This window comes from Sus scrofa, chromosome 7 (assembly GCF_000003025.6).
Source record: "Sus scrofa isolate TJ Tabasco breed Duroc chromosome 7, Sscrofa11.1, whole genome shotgun sequence".
Classification (NCBI taxonomy): domain Eukaryota; kingdom Metazoa; phylum Chordata; class Mammalia; order Artiodactyla; family Suidae; genus Sus; species Sus scrofa.
The window spans coordinates 35,590,862-35,611,904 of record NC_010449.5 but is presented as its reverse complement, the minus strand read 5'-3'; the positions used below and the strand labels follow the sequence as shown (position 1 = coordinate 35,611,904).

At 51.9% G+C, this 21,043-nt stretch overlaps 1 long non-coding RNA gene across 1 annotated transcript in view; it reads left to right on the top strand.

Annotated features, from left to right (window-relative positions):
• LOC110261521 overlaps positions 1,252–21,043 on the top strand; it is a 47,536-nt gene continuing 27,744 nt past the window's right edge. The window contains exon 1 of the long non-coding RNA XR_002345708.1: positions 1,252–1,910. This is a non-coding gene — a long non-coding RNA (uncharacterized LOC110261521). The remainder of the gene's footprint in view (positions 1,911–21,043) is intronic.

The window sequence follows — 21,043 nt, the reverse complement described above, 5'->3', positions numbered from 1 at the left end:
ACACTGTTGGTCAGAGACCCTGGCCAGGGACATCTGCTCCACATGCCGTGGATAGGCCAGCAGCCAGGAACAGCAACATCCAGCTAGCAATGCCCAAGCACAGTGCTGCCCCAGGCCAGCCACTGCTGCCTCCTGTTCCACCTCAGCTCCAGAGCAGCATTAGGGGAAGATGGGCTCTTCATCCAGTTCACCAGACATCGGGTAAGCATCTCCTATGTACCAGACACTGGTACCACTTTCCCATACACTCCAACTGGGGTATTTTATCTTATTATTATTTTTTTAAGGGCTGCACCCCAGCATATGGAAGTTCCTAGGCTAGGGGTCGAAGTGGAGCTGCAGCTGCTGGCCTGCACCAGAGCCATAGCCACGCCAAATCCAAGCGCCTCTGCGACCTACACTGGAACGCACAGCAACAGTGGTTCCTTAACCCACTGAGCGAGGCCAGGGATCGAACTTGCAACCTCATGGATACTAGTCAGGTCTGTTTCTGCTGAGCTACAACAGGAACTCCCCAATGGGGTATTTTTAAATCTATCTATGGAATCATGGACACTCCTCTCTAAAAAAGGTGGGGTCTAATTCCCTTGAATATGGGCTGTATTTAATGATAGTTTTCCTGGTCCATAGAACTTAGTGGCAGTGACACTGTGTGACTTCCAAAGCTAGGTCATAAAAGACACTGTTAGTTCCATCTGCCTCTCTCTCTTGAATCGCTCACTCTGGAGCACTCGTGAAACCGGGGAGAGGCTGCCCTGAGGAGGAGCAGTGGCTTTCACCAAGCTAGCATCGACTTGGCAGCCCTGTTGGAAGCCTCTGCTTCTCCTCCTGGGCTCCTTCAGCCCCAGCCAGGCCTTCGGGTGAAAGTATCCCTGCCCAACATCTTAACCGCAACCTCAGGAGTCACCTCGAGCCAGCACCACCCAGCTTCGCTGCACCCACATTTCTGACCCAGAAACCATAGCTGTTTATTGTGGTAATTACCCTAAGTCTTAAGGTAACGTGTTCAACAGCAGTAACTAATACCAGACACTACAGAGTACGGGGACCCCATTCAAAATGGGCCTTCTTGATTCCATCTAAGGGACATGTCGGCACAGCATCACAATAATGATAGAAACAGACCTGAATCCCAAAGCTTTTGAAAATAAGGGGCAGTTTTGCTGAAGGTTCTCTGGAAGGGGGAGCAAGGAGGTGGGAATTACATCTCACAGCAGAGACCCAAACGCCTTACAAATCTTTTACCTCTTCTTTCTAGAAAATGCTCTCTAGAACTCCAGCCCATCTGTGTCGCGTGTCTACAGTGCTTCCATTGGTGGTGTTACTGGACTGGGTTTGTTTTGGCCAATTGCACAGCAAGCCGAAAGCTGAGACACGGAGGTTTGTAGCCAGTCACGGAAACAGGAGAAGCATCTCACATCCGCCTCCCCAAAGACAACGGCCTTGGGGTATTTACTGGATAAAGAATAGAGCAGCAGGGCGGTTTGGCTTGAGGGGAGCATGGGGAGAGGTGATTGGAAAATGGGAGAGTTGCGTTTTTGCACAGGTGTAACTACACTAAACGCCTCCACAAGATCGAAAGGGCTGGGAAGACGCTGGCGCATGCCCAGTGGAAGGGTTGGTGGTCCTATCTGGTCTTAACCAGCTCAGTTTGAACTGGATGAAGCGGACTCTGAGTTCCTGGGAAACAACCCTGGTGAATGTTTTACTGTCCAGGCCATGTGCCACTTGGAGGGCAGTTGAGTCTTAACCTGGATCAGTAAAGGCAGGTGAATTGGATTTATTCCACGGTGGGTACACAGAGGCATCGCCAGGCCAGACAAGCACCTCGGAAGGTGGAGACGACTGTGATCCTTCGATACGCTGGCCCTGTCACCGCAGAAAGACCAGTGTCGGGACAGTCGTGCAAGGTCAGTGCGAGTCTGGGAGAGCATGCCTGCCCACTGGGCTCAGTGGGGATTAACGGAGGGGTGAGTGAGAGCCGCCAGGGGGGCCAAGGGGACGCCCTGGCCGAGCCCTTAGGCTGTGCCAAGGCACAGAGGCCCAGTGGGGCAAGGGAGGAGCTTGGGGAGTGGTGCCCCGCAGCTATTGCTCCTAAAGAGAGAGCGCTCCAGGGTCCAGGGGGCTCTGGCCAGCTCGCGTGGGGTTGGGGGAGGAGGCCAAGGCCGGGCCCACGGAATCTGCCTGCACCTTGGTTTGTTCTTCAAAAGAAGAAGAAAACAGCCTGGTTTGGGGTTTGCTTTGGTGGCTAAGTGGCGGTGAGGGCTTTGCCCAGCCAGTTGACCACCCCCCACCCCGCCCTGGGCCTCCGTTTCCCCCTCTGTATACAGGGTCATGACTTAAACTGTGTTTAGCTCAGCATCACATAGAGATGTTAAATGCTGATTCCTGGGCCCCATCCCCAGAGGTTCTGAGTCCTCAGAGCCTGGGTAACGAGGGCCCCAGGGGCTTCTACTGCAGGTGGACCTTGTGTTTTAGCAGCTAACTGAACAGTCTTGATGGTAAGAATCACCTGGGGAGTTGTGACAAACACAGCTTCCCTCCCCTGAAGATTCTGGCCCAGTGAGCTGGCCTAGGGCAGTGATTCTCAAAGTGTGCTCCCAGGAGCAGCAGCCGAGGGCACATCCCGGGATTTGTTCCACTTGCCCAATGTCAGGTCGCACATGAGAGCTACGGACTAAAAATCTCCAGGGCCAGGGCCCCGGCTGTTTGAACAAACTCTCCAAGAGAGTCTGATGTCTGCTGATGTGACGCGGTGACCTCAGGCCTAGGGTCTGTATTGCTTAACAATCACAGCAGGTGATTTGTAGCCTTGGGCCAGGGGGACAGCCTTGCTAGCAGGAAGGACACTTCTAGCTCCTACTGCCCAAGGCTCCTGAAAGGCCTGGATTCTCCCCCACTTGCCTCTGAGTCTCTCCAGAATAAGGCGACTGGGAAGCAGTATTTTCCCTTTGCAAGCAAGTCATTTTCAGAAGAGCTGGGGGCCGGGTCATTAAAACCCCCACCTCACAAAGGCACACACACATGTACTCCTCGACACCCTCACTCCTGTGCTCCCCTGAGAAGAAGTGGAGGCCACGGAGAAACTTCCAGAATCCAAGATCTGCCGAAAATGAGGCTGGGTCAGCAGGGGCCACTTCCTTTTATTAATTCATTCCTGCCAGCTGACATCTCATTTTCTGGAAGCCGACCTGTGGAGCCTGGCTCCCTGGCCCCTCCCACCGGCTCCCACTCGCTCTCCTTCCTCCCTGGCGGGGGAGAGCTTCCCGCTAAGAATAACAAGGAGGTCTGAGCAGGTACCTGGCCCACCAGGCATCAGAAAAATGAACCGCTCCCTCTGCTCCCCTTTGAACGCATCTTAAAATTCTGGGGCAGGTCCATTAGCTCAAGGCTGACAGGGAAGAGAGGTTCCTGGCCTCTGGGTCCGGGCTTCCAGAGGGCCCTCTTTCCTGCCCCTTTCTCATCGTCTCACCTGTGTGTGCCTGCATCCACACACTTCATTCATTCATTCATTGAGCACATCCTTGTGCCAGCTAATGTGCTGGGAGATGAGGATGCTCGCAGTTGTGTGTGACCTGAAAAAATACCTTCAACCTCAGCACACAAAACTTGACCCCAGAGCTTCATTAAAGCTTCCCTACGGCGGCGGCGATCTCGTGGGAGGGGGGATGGGACTTTGGGAGAGGGTGAGGGAGGGCATTGCGAAAAGAACTTGTCTGACTTGAGTTCAGGCTGCTAGAAACCTGTTTATTGAGCAGTCACTGTGTTCCGGGAACTTCACTGGCGGCTCGAGCGTCGATACATAGTGTGATTGCGAATCCCGGGGCCTTCAGGGGAGGATACCCCGGGGGGTTCTGCTTTTCCGAGGGGCATTGCGGTATCGAGGGCAGAGCCCAGGTGTGCGGTCAGGAGAATGGAGTGCTGGTCTGGCAGGTGCCCTGGCCAGCTGTGATCTTGCAGAAGTCACTTTATCCGGAAGCCTCGTACCTTCTGTGGTGGCGGAAGGAGTTCTCGGTAAAATGGGCGTCACCATAACCGCCCTGCTGTTAAGAACAGATGAGATCGTTGTGGCTGCACCTTGCAGATTGTGGCCAGCTGTAGCTACTTATTAGTCATTGCACAGATATATGTTTAGCACCTGCTCTCTGCCAGGCACAGTTTAACTGGGGATCAGTTCACACAGTGGACAGAAATCTCCGCCTGCGGGAAGGTTTCAGTGGAGGAAGATAGATGACAAATTAGCAGAGTGTCCATGGTGTCAAGGGTTCTGGAGGAAAGCAGAGTTAGGGGTTAGGAAGGACTGAGGGAAGGGGGTGCTGCTATTTATACAGAATTCCCGGAGGTCTTTTAGTGAGTGACAGTGGTACGTGAGCAGAGCTGAAGGGAAAGGGGGAGGGAATTCACAGGAAAGAGCACACCAGGTGGGGGGAAACTGTAGGTGCAAAGACCCTGAGGTGGGTGTGTGCTGCCAGGAGCATCAGGGTTACTGATGAGGGGAGAGCCAATTGTTGACATTTCAGAAATCTTGACAGCTACTTTTAAATACAACCATGATTTGAAAGTACATAAACGTATATCAAAAAGAAAGGTAATATATTCAAAACCTATCACTTTCTAATTATTTAGCTACATTTTTTTCTGATCCACATTCTTCAGGTTATGGACACCTATTGCGGGCATATAGTGGAAATGCCATATGATAGAGGGCGACTGACTATCTCTCCTCAACCCTGCCTTCAGTGCCATCATGTCAGGAGCTTGAAGTCGCCCATGCTGGGAGTATTTATACCATGGAAATTGGTAGACACTACCAGTCATGATTGCTCCTCTGCTCCTCCTCCTGTGAACATTTTCCAGCTGACCAATGCCTGCCGTGCCCTGCAGAGTCGATCTGAGGCAGGAGTTCCTTTTCAAGTCTGCTCTCAGATGGTGGTCCCTGAGGCTAGAGGAGGAGATGGGGTTTGGTGTTGAGGAAAAGGGCCTGGCAGAGACAAGTTGGGGTGTGCTGGGCTGGACCTTCAGCCCCACTCCCTCCCTGGGCCCCATATTTTTCCTGGAGCTGCCTCAACTGCGTCGTTATCTCTTTCTATCCCCACTTCCCTAGGCAACTGCAGTCAATTCCTTATTCCCACAGTGCAGTTCAGGAGACAGAGCTCCCGGGAGTGCAGCCCCTCAGGGATAATGATAGAGATAGTGATTAACATTCACTGCTGGAGCTCCCATTGTGGCTCAGCGGGTTAAGGACCCAGCGTAGTCAATCCCTTGCCTCACTCAGTGGGTTAAGGATCCCAGGCTGCAGCATCGGCTGCAGATGCAGCTTGGATCCGATGTTGCCCTGGCATAGGCCTCAGCTGCAGCTCCCATTTGACCCCTAGCCCAGGAACTTCCACATGGCGCAGGTGTGGCCATAAAACAAAACCCCCAAAAACATTCATTGCTTTAAAAATTCTCTAGAAAAGGCAGAAAGACAAAAAAATTAAAAAATTAAAAAAAATAAAAATTCTCTAGAAAAGGCAGAAAGACAAAAAAATTAAAAAATTAAAAAAATAAAAATTCTCTAGACAACCCTATCAGGTAGATGTGGTAGCTTCCTCATGGCATGGAAGGGGAATCTAAAGCACAGAGAGGTTTGGTAACTTGTGCAGAGCTGCACAGTTGTTACTGAGACCAAGCATGTACTGCTCGCTACACGATAGACCAGTAAATAGACAGGTGTTGGGCTAAGGAGTGGTGACTTCAGCCAGAAGCCAGCAGGCCGAGAAGGTGGTGGAACAAAGTCCCAAAGAACCATCTTCCCTGAGTTAGAACTCAGGTTTCTTTTACACCAAAACGGGCGGGGGTGTGGCTGGTGGTTGCAGACTTCTTGGTGTCAGAATCCTTTGTTCCTGCAGCTGTCCTAGGTCCAGTCGAATGTTCCTGTACGCCTCCAAAAAGACAAGTGTCCTTCTCTGTTTGGCAGCTTTTTGATCTCTTTATGGATGGAAAAGTGTTATGCCTTTGAAAGTCAGAGCCTTGAGAATGGGCTGTCCTGTCTATTTCAGGCTCCAGGCACCATCCTTACCTTAAAGCAAAAGCAGGAGAACACAAAGGTTAAAGTAAAAGAAATAGACCCGACCTGGAGTCAGATTTGTTCTCCCCTATAACACACCCAGTAAGCAGCAGTCTTTTGTTAGTTTGCTTTAAGTTATGAAGTGCCTAAATGGCCGCATGTGGCTTGGCTTTTGATTCAGAAGAATACTGTGCAGAGTCACGAAAGATAACATTCTTGCTTATTTCATAGGAGAGAGGGGCCTGTAAAGGTCTTTGAAATTTATCTGTTTTTATTTTTTGTAAGATTTTAATTTTTTTCAATTATAGTTGATTTACAATGTTCTGTCATATTCTGCTGTACAGCAAAGTGACCCAGTCACACACATATATATACACATTCTTTTTCTCACATTATCTTCCATCATAAGTGAGTAGATATAGTTCCCTGTGCTGTACAGCAGATCTCATTGCTTATTCACTCCAAATGCAACAGTTTGCATCGACTTTCCCCAAACTCCCAGACCGCCCTGCTTCCTCCCCCTCAGCACCCACAAGTCTGTTCTCCACATCCATGATTTTCTTCTCTGTGGAAAGGTTCTTTTGTGCCGTCTGTTAGATTCCAGCTCTAAGTGATATCATATGAGAGTTGTCTTTCTCTTTCTGACTTCCTTCACTGTGAGAGTCTCTGGTTCCATCCATAGGTAGCAGTCTTAAATGGACCCCAAGCTGCTGGCTCTAGAGTCTCTTCTGTTTTACCACAAAGCAACTCCATGAGTTGGGAGGCGAGGGCCCTAAGCTCGGGGAGCTTATGTTGGGGTGGGAAGATCAGGAGTGTGTGGGCCATGAAGGGCAGATGGCATCTCCCCAGGATAGAGCTGGAGGTCAGAAGAGGGTGTCCCAGGTGGAGGGAACAGACAGCGCAAAAGTCCGGAGTGTGCGGGAGAAAGAGGTGCCTTCAGGGACTGGCGAATGCCCCAGCTGGCTGTCTTCTTCCACAGCCTCACCTGCCCAGGACAGGCCTGCCTCGGGGGCCTCAAAATGACAACTTTCCACAAATAATCTTATCTTTAGCTCTGTCTCTGTCTTTGCTCAGTGATTCACGTGTTACTCCACGTGGTAGTAAAGTGAATTGATTCCATGAACACAGAGCTGGGGAAATTGTGTGTGTGTGTGTTGGGGTGGGAAGTGGCAGGAGGAGAGAGACCTGGGGGAGTGAATCTGGCCTGGGATTAAGCATTTTCCTTGGGTCTGTTAATTATCTGCCTGGGGCAAGGTCGAGTGGGCGAGGCTGGCGGAGGCAGGGCAGGAGGGGCCGTGGCTGGGGGCGATGGCCTTGCCACTCTCTCTAGGAGCTCAGAATCGGCTGTCCTGGTCACTCGCGTGAGGTTACTGAGACAACGAGCATTGCTGGGTCAGCTCTTCTGCAGCTTCTTTGTAAGATCCCTCTCTGCAGTAACTCCCTCCTGAGAGGACGGCTTTCTCTTTCTGAGCTCTGAGCAGGGACCACCCTCATTGTAGGAGGAATTTTCTCTTTCCAGATGAGTCTGTTGGCCTCTTTTTATCTGCTCCTGTGAACCATATAACTTAACCATCAGCATCGAAGGCACAGTATCCCATACATTTGATGCTGCTCTGTGTAATGGGTTCCAGAAAACAGGCCCCAGTGGAAATGAACTGAGGTTCAGAGTAACCATTCTTCTTGGGAAAATCCTCTTGTTTGCCTGGAAAGAGTGCTGGTGGAAGGATCCCAGGGACTCTTGTTTCTCCAGAAGGTTCCAGAGGTTTGGAAGACCTTGAGGTCACTGACTAGTCTGGCAAGAGGCACAGGATCTGCAGAGCTGAAGGTTCGTGTTTGAGAGAGGTGTGAATTCCAGCCAGGGCCCATTTGAAGCCAGCAGTGGAAGGAGTAGGAATAAGTGCCACTGTGCTCAAGGTGGACATGGGTGGCGGGGGGGAGCGTGTCTGGAGGCTGAGTGTCACCGGGCTCCCTACCTGAGCCTCAGAGGTGAGCCTTCTGCACAGATACCGGGATTGCTGGTTCTGGGCCCAAGAAGCCAGCTGGCCTCCCCCAGTGTGAACTCTCAACTACAGTGTCTTGTCCTTTTTGCCTGGGCTGCAGGACATGCAGAGGTAAAATTAGCATTCAGCTAGTGATTAGACATTTCAGGCTTCTGATATATCTATTGCTTAGTGGGTCTGTTTTTGGTCCTTGTTAAAATTGTGCTGGGGGAGAAAAAAAAAAATAAAGGCAACATATAACACTAAAATAGAAGTATTTTTCAAAATCTTTAACCACAATGAGTGACTCTTCATGAGGCCCTGGAGAAGAAAGGCTGAAGAACCACATGATCCATCAAGGGGCCTCTGCTCCCCCTGCCTGCTGTGTGGCCCTCCTCACCTGCGGGGCCTCTGTTTCCCTCATGCTGACCCTCACATGGCATTTCTAATAGGCCCGTATCTCAAAGAATTCTAGGCCCTCCATGTTCTCCAGGCTCTGTCTCCTCCAAGTCCTTTTATTTGTGCATCCATGCATCCATCCACCATCCCCCCTCCAGCCATCCTTCTCCCACCCCCTCCACTCTGGGCACCCTTCCTCTGTGCCAGGACGAGACTATGGCATTGTGTAAGGGTTGCTTTCTATCTCCCAGCCTTTGCAGCCAGGAGGAGATTTGCCAGTGGACAAGTTCAAGAGACATCAGGACAGTGGGGCAGTCATTGATTCAGGGTTCCGAGAAGAGGGTGCTTGGGCTCCGGGACCAGGCTGTCTGGGTTTTGAATCTTGGCTCTACCATTTAACAGCTGTGTGACCTTGGGCAAACTTCTCTGCATCTCGATTTTCTTGACTGTGAAACAGACCCACCTCAGAAGGTGGTTCTGGTTTTCTATTGCTGCAGAACAAAGTACTCCAGCTATTATACCTCATGCCTTGGTGGGTCAGTCACTCAGGCAGAGCCTGGCTGCTTAATGCTTTTCACATAGTGTCAGCTGAGGTCACTTGATGGTTATTCAGCTGGAGAGTCCCAGATGGCTTCACTCAGCCGGGATGGCTAAGAGGCTAGGCCCAGCTGGGACTGCATCCCCTAGAGCACGGGGATGGGGCCCCTGCAGGAGGTAGTCTTGGGTTAGGCAGACGTCTTGTGTGGCGGCCCAGTGCTGCGAAGGAGTGTACTGGAGAGATGGAGCTGGACGCCACCAGCACCTTCAGGCCTGGTCTGGAGATTGGCACAGTATCGCTCCCACCACTTTCTACAGGTCAAAGTGACCCCAGGGCCTGCCTGGGTTCAAGGTGAGAAGGCTTAGGCTCCATCTCTCCAGTGGGGAGAGTGGGAAAGATCTGTGGCCATTCTTTTCGGTTTTTATGTTTTTGGCTGCAGTGTGCAGTGGCTTGAGGTGGGATCTCAGTTCCCAGGCTGGGGGTTGAACCCCCCCACCCTGGGGCCACAGCAGTGAAAGTGCCAAGTCCTATCCACTAGACCACCAGGGGACTCGCAGTTTGTGGCCTTTCTTTAAGCATCACAGTCACGCAAAGATGCAGTGAGTGAGTTTGGGGGAAGCGGCCGTCAGAGCAGCGACCGACAGTGTAAAGGACGCACGAGTGTCGGTTGTTGTTGCTGTGATTACCGCCCGTGAGCCAAGTCTGCAGAGAGGCGTCTGTGCTGTCTCGGTCGGCAGGGAGCCATGGGGGCTGGGGGTGGTGCGTTGCACATGGATGGTGTTATCTGCACGGATGTGGGTCTGGTGGGCAATTTTCGGAGAGTCCTGGTCTTTGCTGATTCAAAGTAAACGATCAGACCAACTGATATATATGCAAACCACGTAACTGACTGGTAATTAATGGGTCTCACATCCCTTCCAGGGTCACTGGGGCCCAGCTTGGCGGGAGGCACAGACGCGGGAGGGCTTGGAGGTCCGTCCCCTCACCCAGGACACGTGGGCTCAGCTCCGAGGGGCTCACAGACTCAGAAACACACAGACGAGCAGCCGTGGCTCTGGGCCGCCTGCCTGGGCACCCCCTCCCAGAGCCCACCACCTAATCGAAAAGGTCCATTTCAACATCTTAGCAGAAAATAGAAAATAGAGTTTTTCTTTTCTTGATGTCGTGATTTTTCTGGGAGTTAGCAAAGCATCAGTAGAATCCTAAACATCTATTTAAAAAAAAATTAAGCCTTCCTCTCAGCTTGGCATGGGTTCTGCTCTCCCCTTGTGGGAGGAAGATAAAGCGCTTTCATGCGTGTCCTCCGCCTTGAACGCGGGCTGGTTTAACATCGCTGGTGATGGCTGAGCTGTGCCAAGGATTTTATCTCTTCCCAGTAATAGTCCCTGCCTTTAAACGGCTTCCACGGGAAAGGGCCAATACCCACAGCAGAAGAGAGGTCGAGAAAGGCTTGGAGAGGAGGCCGCAGTTTCGAGGGGCGGGCGCGGCGGGGGTGTGGGGCTGCGGGCTGGTGCCAGGCTCAGTCCCTCACGTGGCTTGCCTTATGTCCCCTCACCACCCCGGGCCGAGGGAGGGGGCCCAAGGGGTATTTCTACCCCCTTCATAGCTGAGCAGTCTGGAGCCCAGGAAGACTGAGTGAGCCACCCAAGGTCACACCCATGGCAGGGAGCAGAGGTGCAGTTTCTCTCCAAGTACAGCCCCGTCATTCCCTTCAGCCCCTTATTAACCCTTGTGCAGACGAGGACCTCACTCCGTCATGGGGCCCCTCTCTCAGTGGGCCAGTGATGGGTGCCCCAGCTTGGTGATGTGGTTTGTGGAGGAAGATCCCAAGGCGTGGCATGGACTGAGTCTGAGTGAGAACCAGACCAGGAGGGAGCGCGGCGCGGACTGAAGGGGCGGGCGCTGGGCGTTTGCCCAGAGCCCTCGAGGGGCGGTCGGAGGCAGGGACGCAATGGATGCATCGGCCGCATCGAGGCGCGGTTCTGGGAGCCAAGAGCCCTGGGTTTCGCATCCCGGGCCATTTCGTGAAAGCCCCACCATGCGGCTTTGGAAAAGCCTTGTCTCCACCAGGAGCCTCAGGTTTTTCCCCTTAATGTTGAGTGACTGTGCTCTGGGCTTCCCGAGCTTCCTTGTCGTTCTGAGACTCCAGGCAGGAGGCCACGCCGCTCTCCAGGAAGGCTGCGGGAGAGTGGGCCTCGGCCAGCGGCGGCACTGTCTCCCCAGGGGCCGTGCTGAGATGGTGCTCTGTGGTTTGGGGTTGTCACAGTGGCTGGGATCACCTTGTGGGGTGGGGGGTGAAGAGGGGATTCCCAGTAAATGCGCCCCTGGGGCACTGTGTGAAGTCGATTCCTACATGGGCAGAGCTTTATTTGAGGAAGTTTACAGTTGAAAAAAATATTTGCTACAGCCACATTGTTCTTTTGGACAAAACCTTTTACTGCAAAACTGTGGTACACAACCCACCTGAGCATTTGTAGTTAGAATACTATATGGTTATAGAAATACTTGAAAATCAGAAATGATGTATTCCAAAGGCTGTACAAGTGCAAGCAGACCTCTGGTTTGAGAATAACTGATTCCAGAACAACAACTCCTTATCACGTGAAGGACCCAGTCCAGGTAAGGCAAGGTGAGGCTCACCTGGTGCATCAGGGCAGAGCTAGGACCAAGGCCACCTCCTCACCTTGGCCATCACTTCCCACAGAGCCCACACCAGAATTTAATCCTTCAGGTCAGGCCAGCGGGAAGTGCTGGGTAGGTGTGGCCCTTAAAAGCCACTGGGTATGGCCTGCAATCCCTCTCCCCAGCCCAAAGAATGACCCCTTCGATCAGCCCTGGCTTGAAAGATGAGCTTGCTTATCTTCGATCGGTTTCGCAGGTTCCCAGGGCCCACGGCCACCTCCCACAAAGGAGGGTGTTGATAATTACATTTCTGCCCTCCATACCCTGTCATTAGTAATTGTGGTTAATCCAGCACACTTAGTCAAGTAACAGGGCCTAATTTGCTGCCCTGCCTTTCTCCTTTTTATGGAGACAGTTGTGTTCTAGGGGTTTTGAGCACAGTTAGTTCAGCAGGACCTGTCAAGCCTTCTGCAGGGCAATTTGCATTACATTTGGGAGGGGAAGCTGAGACTTTGGAGTTGGGGGCAGAGGGACAAAGATTAGAATCCCTGGATCCTGGCTGTCAGACAGTACCCTGGGCTTTATTCTGGCTCCCACCTCAGGCTGGACCCTGTTCCTTCCTCTCATTGTGTGTGTGTGTGGAGGCAGGGGAGGGAGACTGGCTCTCTTCTCTTCTTGTCCCAAGGGGTTTGTTGATTCCCATCTTGTGGGAATACCACCGCTATACCCCTGGCCTCTGTCTGCCGAGCTCCCTCAGGCCACAGCTGGGTCTTAGAGCCATCTACTCCCTGTGAAATCCAGTTTGGGGAACATCTGCCAAATCCTTTGTTCCCAGACTTCTTCTCCTGAGATTTTTCTGGCCATCCACATCCTTGAAATTTTACCACCAGAGATTCATTTCTTTGTGACTTGGCCTGGGATGAGTGGGTGATCCCTCTTTTTTTGAGTTCCCTAATTATATCAATTAGAATTATTTTTATTGTAAATGATAGAACACTTAGTCTTAGGTGATGTAATGGACTGAATTAATTTTTGAGGAGTTCATAGTCTTTCTAGCTTCAGGTGTGGTTTGATCCAGGGGTTCCCATTGTCAGCAGGACTCTAGTCTCATTTTGCTGTCATTCCCTGGGTTCCACTCTTCTTCTGGGTTAGTTTTCTCTTCTGACAACTCTCCCCCCATCCTCCAACCCCTACCAGCTTAGTGGCTGCAGAACCATCTGAAGATAGACAACTTCTCTTGAGAGATTCCTATAAAAGAAGAGGTAGCTTTGGAGAAGCCCCCAGAAAACATCTCACAACTTATTAATATATGTTCTCTCCACTTCCCTCCCCCAGTAACGCCTGTGGCCCAGGGATGGAATCAGTTACCCCTGGGCAGGATCATCATATTTATTACATAGCAAACTATGGTTCTTGGGCCAAAGGATGTGTGTTTGTAGGTAGCGTTGTTGGAGCATAGCTGTGCTCACTGTTTTGCCTGTTGTTTGCTTTTGTGCTGCATGACAGAGTACTTGGAACAGAGACCTTATGACCTGCAAAACCTAAAATATTTACAGGCATCCCTCATTTTATTGAGCTTTGCTTTTTTGTGCTTCGTAGATACTGCTGGGTTTTTTTAATTTTTATTTCTTAAATTGAAGGTTGTGGCAGCCCCAAGTCAAAAAATATATTGATGCCATTTTTCCAACAGCAAACCTTTTCATGATTATTATATCTGTCCAGTGATCTGTGATCCACGATCTTTGATGTCATTACTACTACTCACTGAAGGCTCAGATGATGGTTAGCATTTTTTAGCAATAATGTTGTTGTTTGTTTTTTGGTTTTTTTTTTTTTTTTGCTTTTTTAGTACTATACTCACAGCATACGGAAGTTCCCAGGCTAGGGATTGAATCCTAGCTGCAGCTGCCAGCCTATGCCACAGCCACAGCAATGCCAGTTCTGAGCCACATCCGCAACCTACACCATAGCTCACAGTAACGCTGGATTCTTAACCCACCGAGCAAGGCCAGGGTCAAACCTGTGTCCTCGTGGATACTAGTCAGATTCATTACTGCTGTGCCACCATGGAAAGTCCAATAAAGGATTTTTTTTTTGGTCTTTGTGTCTTTTTAGGGCTGTACCCGCGGCATTTGGAGGGTTCCAGGCTAGGGGTCCAAGTGGAGCTGTAGCGGCCGGCCTACCCCACAGCCACAGCAATGCGGGATCTGAGCCCGTCTGTGACCTACACCACAGCTCACAGCAATGCGGAATCCTTAACCCACTGAGTGAGGCCAGGGATCGAACCTGCATCCTCATGGGTGCTAGTCGGGTTCGATAACTGCTGAGCCATGATGGGAACTCCCAATAAAGTATTTTTAAATTAAGGTATGTAGATTGTTTCTTTCGACATAATGCTATTGCACACTTGATAGACTACAGTATAGGGTAAATGTAGCTTTTATATGCATGTGAAACCCCCAAATTTGTGAGACTTGCTTTATTGTGACATTGGTTTTACTGCAGCGGTCTGGAACCCAACCCACAATATCTCAGAGGTGCGAGTGTTTGCTCTAGACCTATTAGAGGAAGAGTTTGCGGATTCCCGACATAGAGAGTCAGAGCCAGGAGGGGAGCTGGACCTCATCTACCCCCACACCTTTCCTTGCATAGACAGAAACCACCCCATGGACTAGACCCTGGTCCCAGACGGTGTGGCTGCTGCCAGGGCCCCACTGGAGTTTGATCTGTCCCCTTCTTTCCATGAGCCAACATCTTAGCTGCTTAGGTCACCCGGAGTGGTCCAGACCTGGGCTGAGGTAGGATAGGGGTCAGGGGTGTCAGGGAGGATTGTGGGGCTCAAGGAGGCCCCAAGTGCAGCTCTCAGCTCCTCCCCAAGCTTTCCCTGGAGCAGGTTGTGGCGGGAGCCCAGGCTCAGTGCCAAGGCCGGGCAGGTAGACTTTAGAACCCACTCCCAGGGAGACAGCCTCTGCTCAGCCCCGGCCCAGCCCCGGCCCAGCCCCTGTCCTGTTACCTCTGCTGGGGGCTGCCCAGGGAAGGGGCCCAGAGTTGGCGTTTGCGGGACTGACCCCTGAAGCATCCAGCAGCATGTGCGGCTCCATCCAGGGCTGCCTCTTGCTGCAGATCCTCATCTGGATGCAGGATGCCCTGCAGCTGACGTCCATGGGCAAAGCAGGATGTCCGGGAATGACACTGGCTGGCACGCCTGGAGGGCTTATCTGAACTCAGTTACTCCCCACAATCACCGTGCAGGGCAGATATGGCCATGGGCCCAATTTACAGATGAGAAAAATGAAGGCTGGAGAGGCAAGTAATCGGTCCTGAGTCACAGGGCTTGTGTCACTTGGGTCCTCTGGGAAGTAGACACGAAAGTTTATTGGTGTTTCTTAGAACTAATGCCTGGAAAAACACACGGAAGTGGGAGGGTGGGCTCGGACAGAGAGAGCCTTCAGACATAATGCAGCCTGCACCTCCACCAGGCCAGCGGAGCGCCTCGGGCCGCCCAGCAGGGAGCTCTGGGACAGGCTGCCCGAGTCCAGCTCTGGGCAGCAATGTCCTGGTCCAGCGCTTGCCATGCTGGCTCATTGGCTGGAGCCTGACTGGGGAGGGGCTGGCCTGAGCTCCAGAGCTGGGGTGGGCCCTTGGAGGTGCTGTAATTGGAGGCTGTCAGCTAACGGCCCCCGTTGTCGCTGAACAGCAAATTCCTCCTTGAAGGGGGATCTGAGAAGCATGCTTCTACAGCCACTCCGCACCTAGGAAGTCAACCAGTACTTGGCCTCCAGGACTCTGGGGCCAGACGCCTGCGTACTTAACCTTCTCTGCCCCTTAGTAGACACTGGGGTGCTATAAGGAGCCCGGTACTAGAATTGGGTATTCTGGCTCTGCTACCAGCAGCTGCGTGTTCTTGGGCAGGTCACTCCATTTGTTCATTCACTCATCCACCCATCCATCCTTTCCAGTACTTGCTGAGTGTCAAGCTATGAGCTAAGGCCCTGGAATAAATGCAGGGAATCAGAGGGTCTGCTCCCACAGGTCACTGGTCTGGGACTAGGGCGCATGCCCAGCCAGAAAACCAGCCTGGACCTGGGCGAGCTGGGACCCAGGCACTGCTGCCCATCTCATGTCCCGCAGAGGTGTCCTGTCCTCTTTCTGAGCTGCTTCTCTGCCCTGCGGCTCAGGGCTGTTTGACCTTGGGGTGGGGTCTGAATACAATGCCTTTGGCACTTCAGGCCCCAGGGCATGTCCTCCACCTTTACCTTCATCCAGGCCAAGCAGGTCCAGGCTGAGAGCCAGGCCAGATGGGCAGGAACCATCGGTTAAACAATAGACGTTCATCTGCTGATGGAAGTGTCTGAGAGAAATCAGCAAACTCATTTAAAAAGCCAAGCATTTAGCATTTCCCCGAGTCCTTTTCCTCACACTGGCCGGCTGCATGACCTTAAAGAGGTCCCTTATCTTGCTGCAAATTATTGCCAGGAAAATCTATGGCCAATTAAACAAGCAAATGTTCCTCTTGCACCTTTTACTTTCACCCTCTTAAATAAGCTCTGGCCTGACCTATGGAAGAAGACACTGGACTTGCCAGTTCCCTTCATCAGACTAAACATTCCCCCCACGGCACAGGCTCCAGGGCTTGGTTATTAAATCAGCAAACCCCAGAACGCTCTGGAGATAAACTCCTGGTGATGCGATAATAGCAATCACCCTGGAAAATTCCACCTGGGCCTCTCACTGGGGAAATGTCAGCAGCAGCAAGCATCCTGGTGAATACAGCCCAACAGGTAATTGCTGGCTTATGGCTCAGATGCTAAAACACAAATCTAATCAGGCTCCAGTGGCCAATGGACAATTGTTCGACTTGGCGGGGAAAGTTCCAGAAAGGCTGAGCATCCCTGGTTCAGAGAGCCTTTCTCTCTCCTACTGCAGCCGCCTGGGGCCAGTGGAAAGGGATGTTCAGACAGGTGGGGTTTGAGAGGCAGAATTTTCCCCCTAAAATTAGCCAGATCCCACTGCCTACCCTCTCCCACTGCAGCGCATGCGCGGTGCAGTGCTTCCTGCCCGCCCCACGCTGGGTCCGTCTCGAAAGTAGTTGTCCGTTTCTGTTCTCCTCTTTCAGCCTCTGCCTGTCTGATTCTCTCACTTTTCTCTTTCCCCCTTTCTCCCTTCCTCTCTCTCTTTCTCCTTGTTTGGAGGGGGGTCCTCTGTGACTTTCCAACACCCTCACCTCAGGAAGTTCTTCCTAAACCCTGGGCCAGTCTTGGGGGCATTTTCCTAAACCTAGGTGGGTTTTGGGGTGTCCCAGTCACATGTCCCCTTTTTCCCTCACAGGGGTGTTCTCGCTCTTGTGATCCCAGTCTGGTCCTAGTGAAAGGTCAGGCTCCCCCAGCAGACACCTTGAGAGCAGCCCAGAGCCACCGCCAGCCTGCAGACAGCTCTGTGTAAGCTAGAAAGGAGGCACCTCATCTTTGAGGCAGACGCAGCTCCCATGTCAGGGCGCATGTGCTGAGGAGGGCTCAGCCCTGAGCTCCCCCTTGGCCAAGCACTGTGTGTGCAGCGTGTGGAAGACGGGGCTGCTGGGATCTATTTCTCAGGGGACAGGGACAGAGGGACCGCTGACAACTGAGTGGATTCTTCCCACTGCTGTAGAGGCAAAGCCCAGAGTGACTGTCAGATTTCCCTGGGGAGCTTTACATGTAGATTCCTGGCCCTCTGCCCAGGGAATCTGCTGCGGCGGGTTTGGTCCGGGGTCCCTGAACCAAGCTCTCGGGTGGTTCTGATGCAGTCCCCCTGCCCTGCTCCCAGTCCCTGGTTCTCCCAGCAGCGGTCAGAGCCTTTTCAGATCTATATCCTAAGAATGAGTACATTTTACCTCTTACCCTCCAAAATAAAGGTATTAATTTATGTTTTGTCATATAATACTGAAAACCAGGGTATTAGGTAACAGGAGGAAAACATCCTTTAAAGATAAAAATATAAGTGGAAATTGTAATATTTCCTTCCTGCCCCCCGCTTCTGCATTCTAACTCTCAGTCCTCCCAGCTTGGGAGGCTGTGGCCACAGGGACCCGAAGAGGAGCGTGAGCCACTGAGAACTGGGCCGTGTCCCCATCCTGGGCCCCTCCTTACCCAGGCCACTGCTGCTCCGCCGCCCCAGATCCTGTCCTCTCAGGAGGGAACCCAGTCTCTGGAGATTAGGGCCAAACCTCCGGCTCCGCCCCCACCATCGTGACTCCGCCTCCTTTGCAGGGGGCGTGGCCTGGGCGGGCCTGGCCCGCACCCTGACTCCAGGCTCCCTCACTGCACCTGCTGCAGCCAGCCACTCCAGGCTTGGCCTCCTGCCGTGGGTCTGTGCCGACCTTCCTCTCTGTGACGGGCCTCAGTCGTTGTCCCGTGAGTCAGGCCTGTGCTTCCTCACCTGCGATGTGAGAGGGTTGGGCCTACGGATGGCTAAGGCCCCTTGCAGCGCCGCTAGCCGGCTTCTAAAGACCCGGCAGTGCCCTTGGTGAGGAGAAGAGTAAGTGGTGGCCTCAGGAGAGACCAGGAATAAGAGGCGAAAGCTGGTAAGGATGTGGCCACCTTTCAGCCAGTTCTCTGGGAGCAAGAGGCATGGAGAGTCAGGGGTCCCAGAGGGCAGCCAGACTTGCTGTGGGTGATGGGATCTGGGTCACCAGTCACCTGATCTGAGCTCTTGTCCAGACTTTGCCTGGAGCAAGTTTCCTTGACCAGTTACTTCCTTTTTTTTTTTAAAAATTTTAAGTTGAAATACAGTTGTCATTTCAGTATTACCTAAGTTATAGGTGTACAGTCTAGTGCTTCACAGATTTTAAAGATTACACTCCACTTATAGTTATTAGGAAATATTGGCTGTATTCCCTGTGTTGTGTACATCCTATGAACCAATTTCTTCTTTTCCTAACCTGTTTCTTTTTCCAAAAAGATAGGATCAGCCTGGACGATTGCTATGGACCCCACCACGAGTGTAATCTAAAATGGATTTTTCCGGAGTTCCCGTCGTGGCGCAGTGGTTAACGAACCCGACTGGGAACCATGAGGTTGCGGGTTCGGTCCCTGCCCTTGCTCAGTGGGTTAACGATCCGGCGTTGCCGTGAGCTGTGGTGTAGGTTGCAGATGCGGCTCGGATCCCGCGTTGCTGTGGCTCTGGCATAGGCTGGTAGCTACAGCTCCGATTAGACCCCTAGCCTGGGAACCTCCATATGCCGCGGGAGCGGCCCAAGAAAATGGCAAAAAGACAAAAAATAAATAAATAAATAAAATGGATTTTTCCAAAATGAAGGTCATGAAAGAAAAATTTTAATTATTTGGTGAGGCAGGGTAGGCCATGGCAGAATAGGAAGTTTTCCTGAAACTTTTGTTTCAGGTGTGTGTGTCATGGGGCATGTGTGTGCACGTGTGCATACTGAGTCCCTGTGCCTGTCAGAGCCCCAAGAGGAAAGAGAAGACACATGTCCATGAGAGCAATGTGAGCAGGGCTCCACAGACTGTTTGCAGAGGCAGAGGACAGGGCAGCTGTCTATGTGGGATCAGAGGCTGGCGGACACAGGGCCGAAAGGAAAGAGGAAAAAGTGCTTTCCAGAACCCAGCAGGGGAGTCATGTAGAAGAGGCCACCTTGAGGGAGTTCCTGCTGTGGCTTAGCGGTAACGAACCCGACTAGTATCCTTGAGGCTGCGGGTTCAATCCCTGGCCTCGCTCAGTGGGTTAAGATCTGGCGTTGCTGTGGCTGTGGTGTAGGCTGGCAGCTGCAGCTCTGATTGGATCCCTAGCCTGGGAACCTCCATATGCCACAGGTGCAGCCCTAAAAAGACAAAAAAAAAAAAAAAAAAAAAAAAAAAAAAGAAAGAAAATACCACCTTGAGAGGAGCAATGATCTTTCATGGAGGGACAGTCAGACTGCTGCGACCCAACAGGAAGGAAATCAGGAGGGGAAATACTCCAGCTTCATTCTCCACCCTTCCTGTCCCTCTGGCAGGCAAAAGAGCCACAGGTGCCACAGGTGCCACAGATACCACAGGGCTGAGGGCAGTGGTTGCCGAGGGGCAAAGGAGGATGGCATGTCTACTTGTTCCCAGGAGTTGCAATCAAATGCTTTTTTTTTTTTTTTTTGTCTTTTTAGGGCTGTACCTACGGCATATGAAGGTTACCAGGCTAGGAGTCAAGCCGCCAGCCTACACCATAGCCACAGCAACGCCCGATCCCAGCCTCATCTGTGACCTACACCACAGATCACAGTAATGCTGGATCCTTAATCCACTGAGTGAGGCCTGGGGTTGGAGCTGTGTCCTTACAGATGCTTGTCAGGTTCATTAACCGCTGAGCCACAACGGGAACTCCCTGCGGTCAAATACTCTTAAAAGCTGTTGTGCTTTGGAGACTGCGGTGGCCTCGGGAGCCTGCGTGGGTTTGGAGTCAGCCAGAACTTGGCTTGAATCCTGGCTCTGCCACCTACAGGCTGCCTGACCTTGGACAGACTACTCACCCCAGGAGAGCCTTAGCCCCCCTACCTGAGAGAGCCCACATGGTGATGCGGCTGTGTAGGTTGATCTCAGGATTATAGATGATAATGAGAGACTGGGGCACCTGGGATATTCAAGCCTGTGCTCTACCGGGAATTATTCACCCAGGGAAGACAGCTGTTTCCAGGCACTGGGGTGCCCGTCTCTGTCCCTTTAAACATCACCCTTGTCTTCCAGGGTCCTTCTTCTCTATCCTCAACAGCCAGCCTTTGGTTCTTTTGTTTGTTCTGCAGGCAATTAGTGAAGGAATGATTTCTAAGTTATAAGATGTTTACCGCTCCTGGAGAAAGCCCAGGCCAGTTGTCAACAAAATTTACTCAGAAATTAAGTGGTAAGAAGGATTAAAGCCCAAGGAAAGGCCTAGCATGGGAGCAGCTTTTCTGGGGAGGCTGAGGTCAGCACCTGTTTTCACCATAATTCCTGCGTGCAGTGGTGGCTTCTGGAGGCGAGGGGTCTGCTCTGCTTGGGAAGCAGCCAGGGAGTTTTTCTGCATCTTGCAACTTGGGTTGAACCTAATTTCCCCCTTGCTCCTGCTCTGGGGACCCAGTCCCTTTGATTTTGTTGCCAAAAAGAAAGAAAAATCAGTTTATTTCCTTCCTTAGCAAAAGGTATTCTCTTTTCATGGCAGATCAAGCCAGGCTGCTCAGGCTTCAATGAATTGACTATATATCCTGGATGCCTCAGTTTCCTCATCTGGAAAATGGAAATGGCAACTCCTGACTTAGAAATAAAGTGTAGGAATAAAGTACAGAAAGAGCCCGAGATGCTGGTGAAGGGTGAACGGGAACTCCAGAGGGGCCCCAGGAAGATTCTTCTGCAGACCAGAGCTCTGACCATGCTCTCCAGGCAGCCATGTAAGCAGGTCAGCCGGCTCCATTTGCAGGGATTCTCCCTTTGTGATTAAAAGCTGTTGATGCTGCTGAAG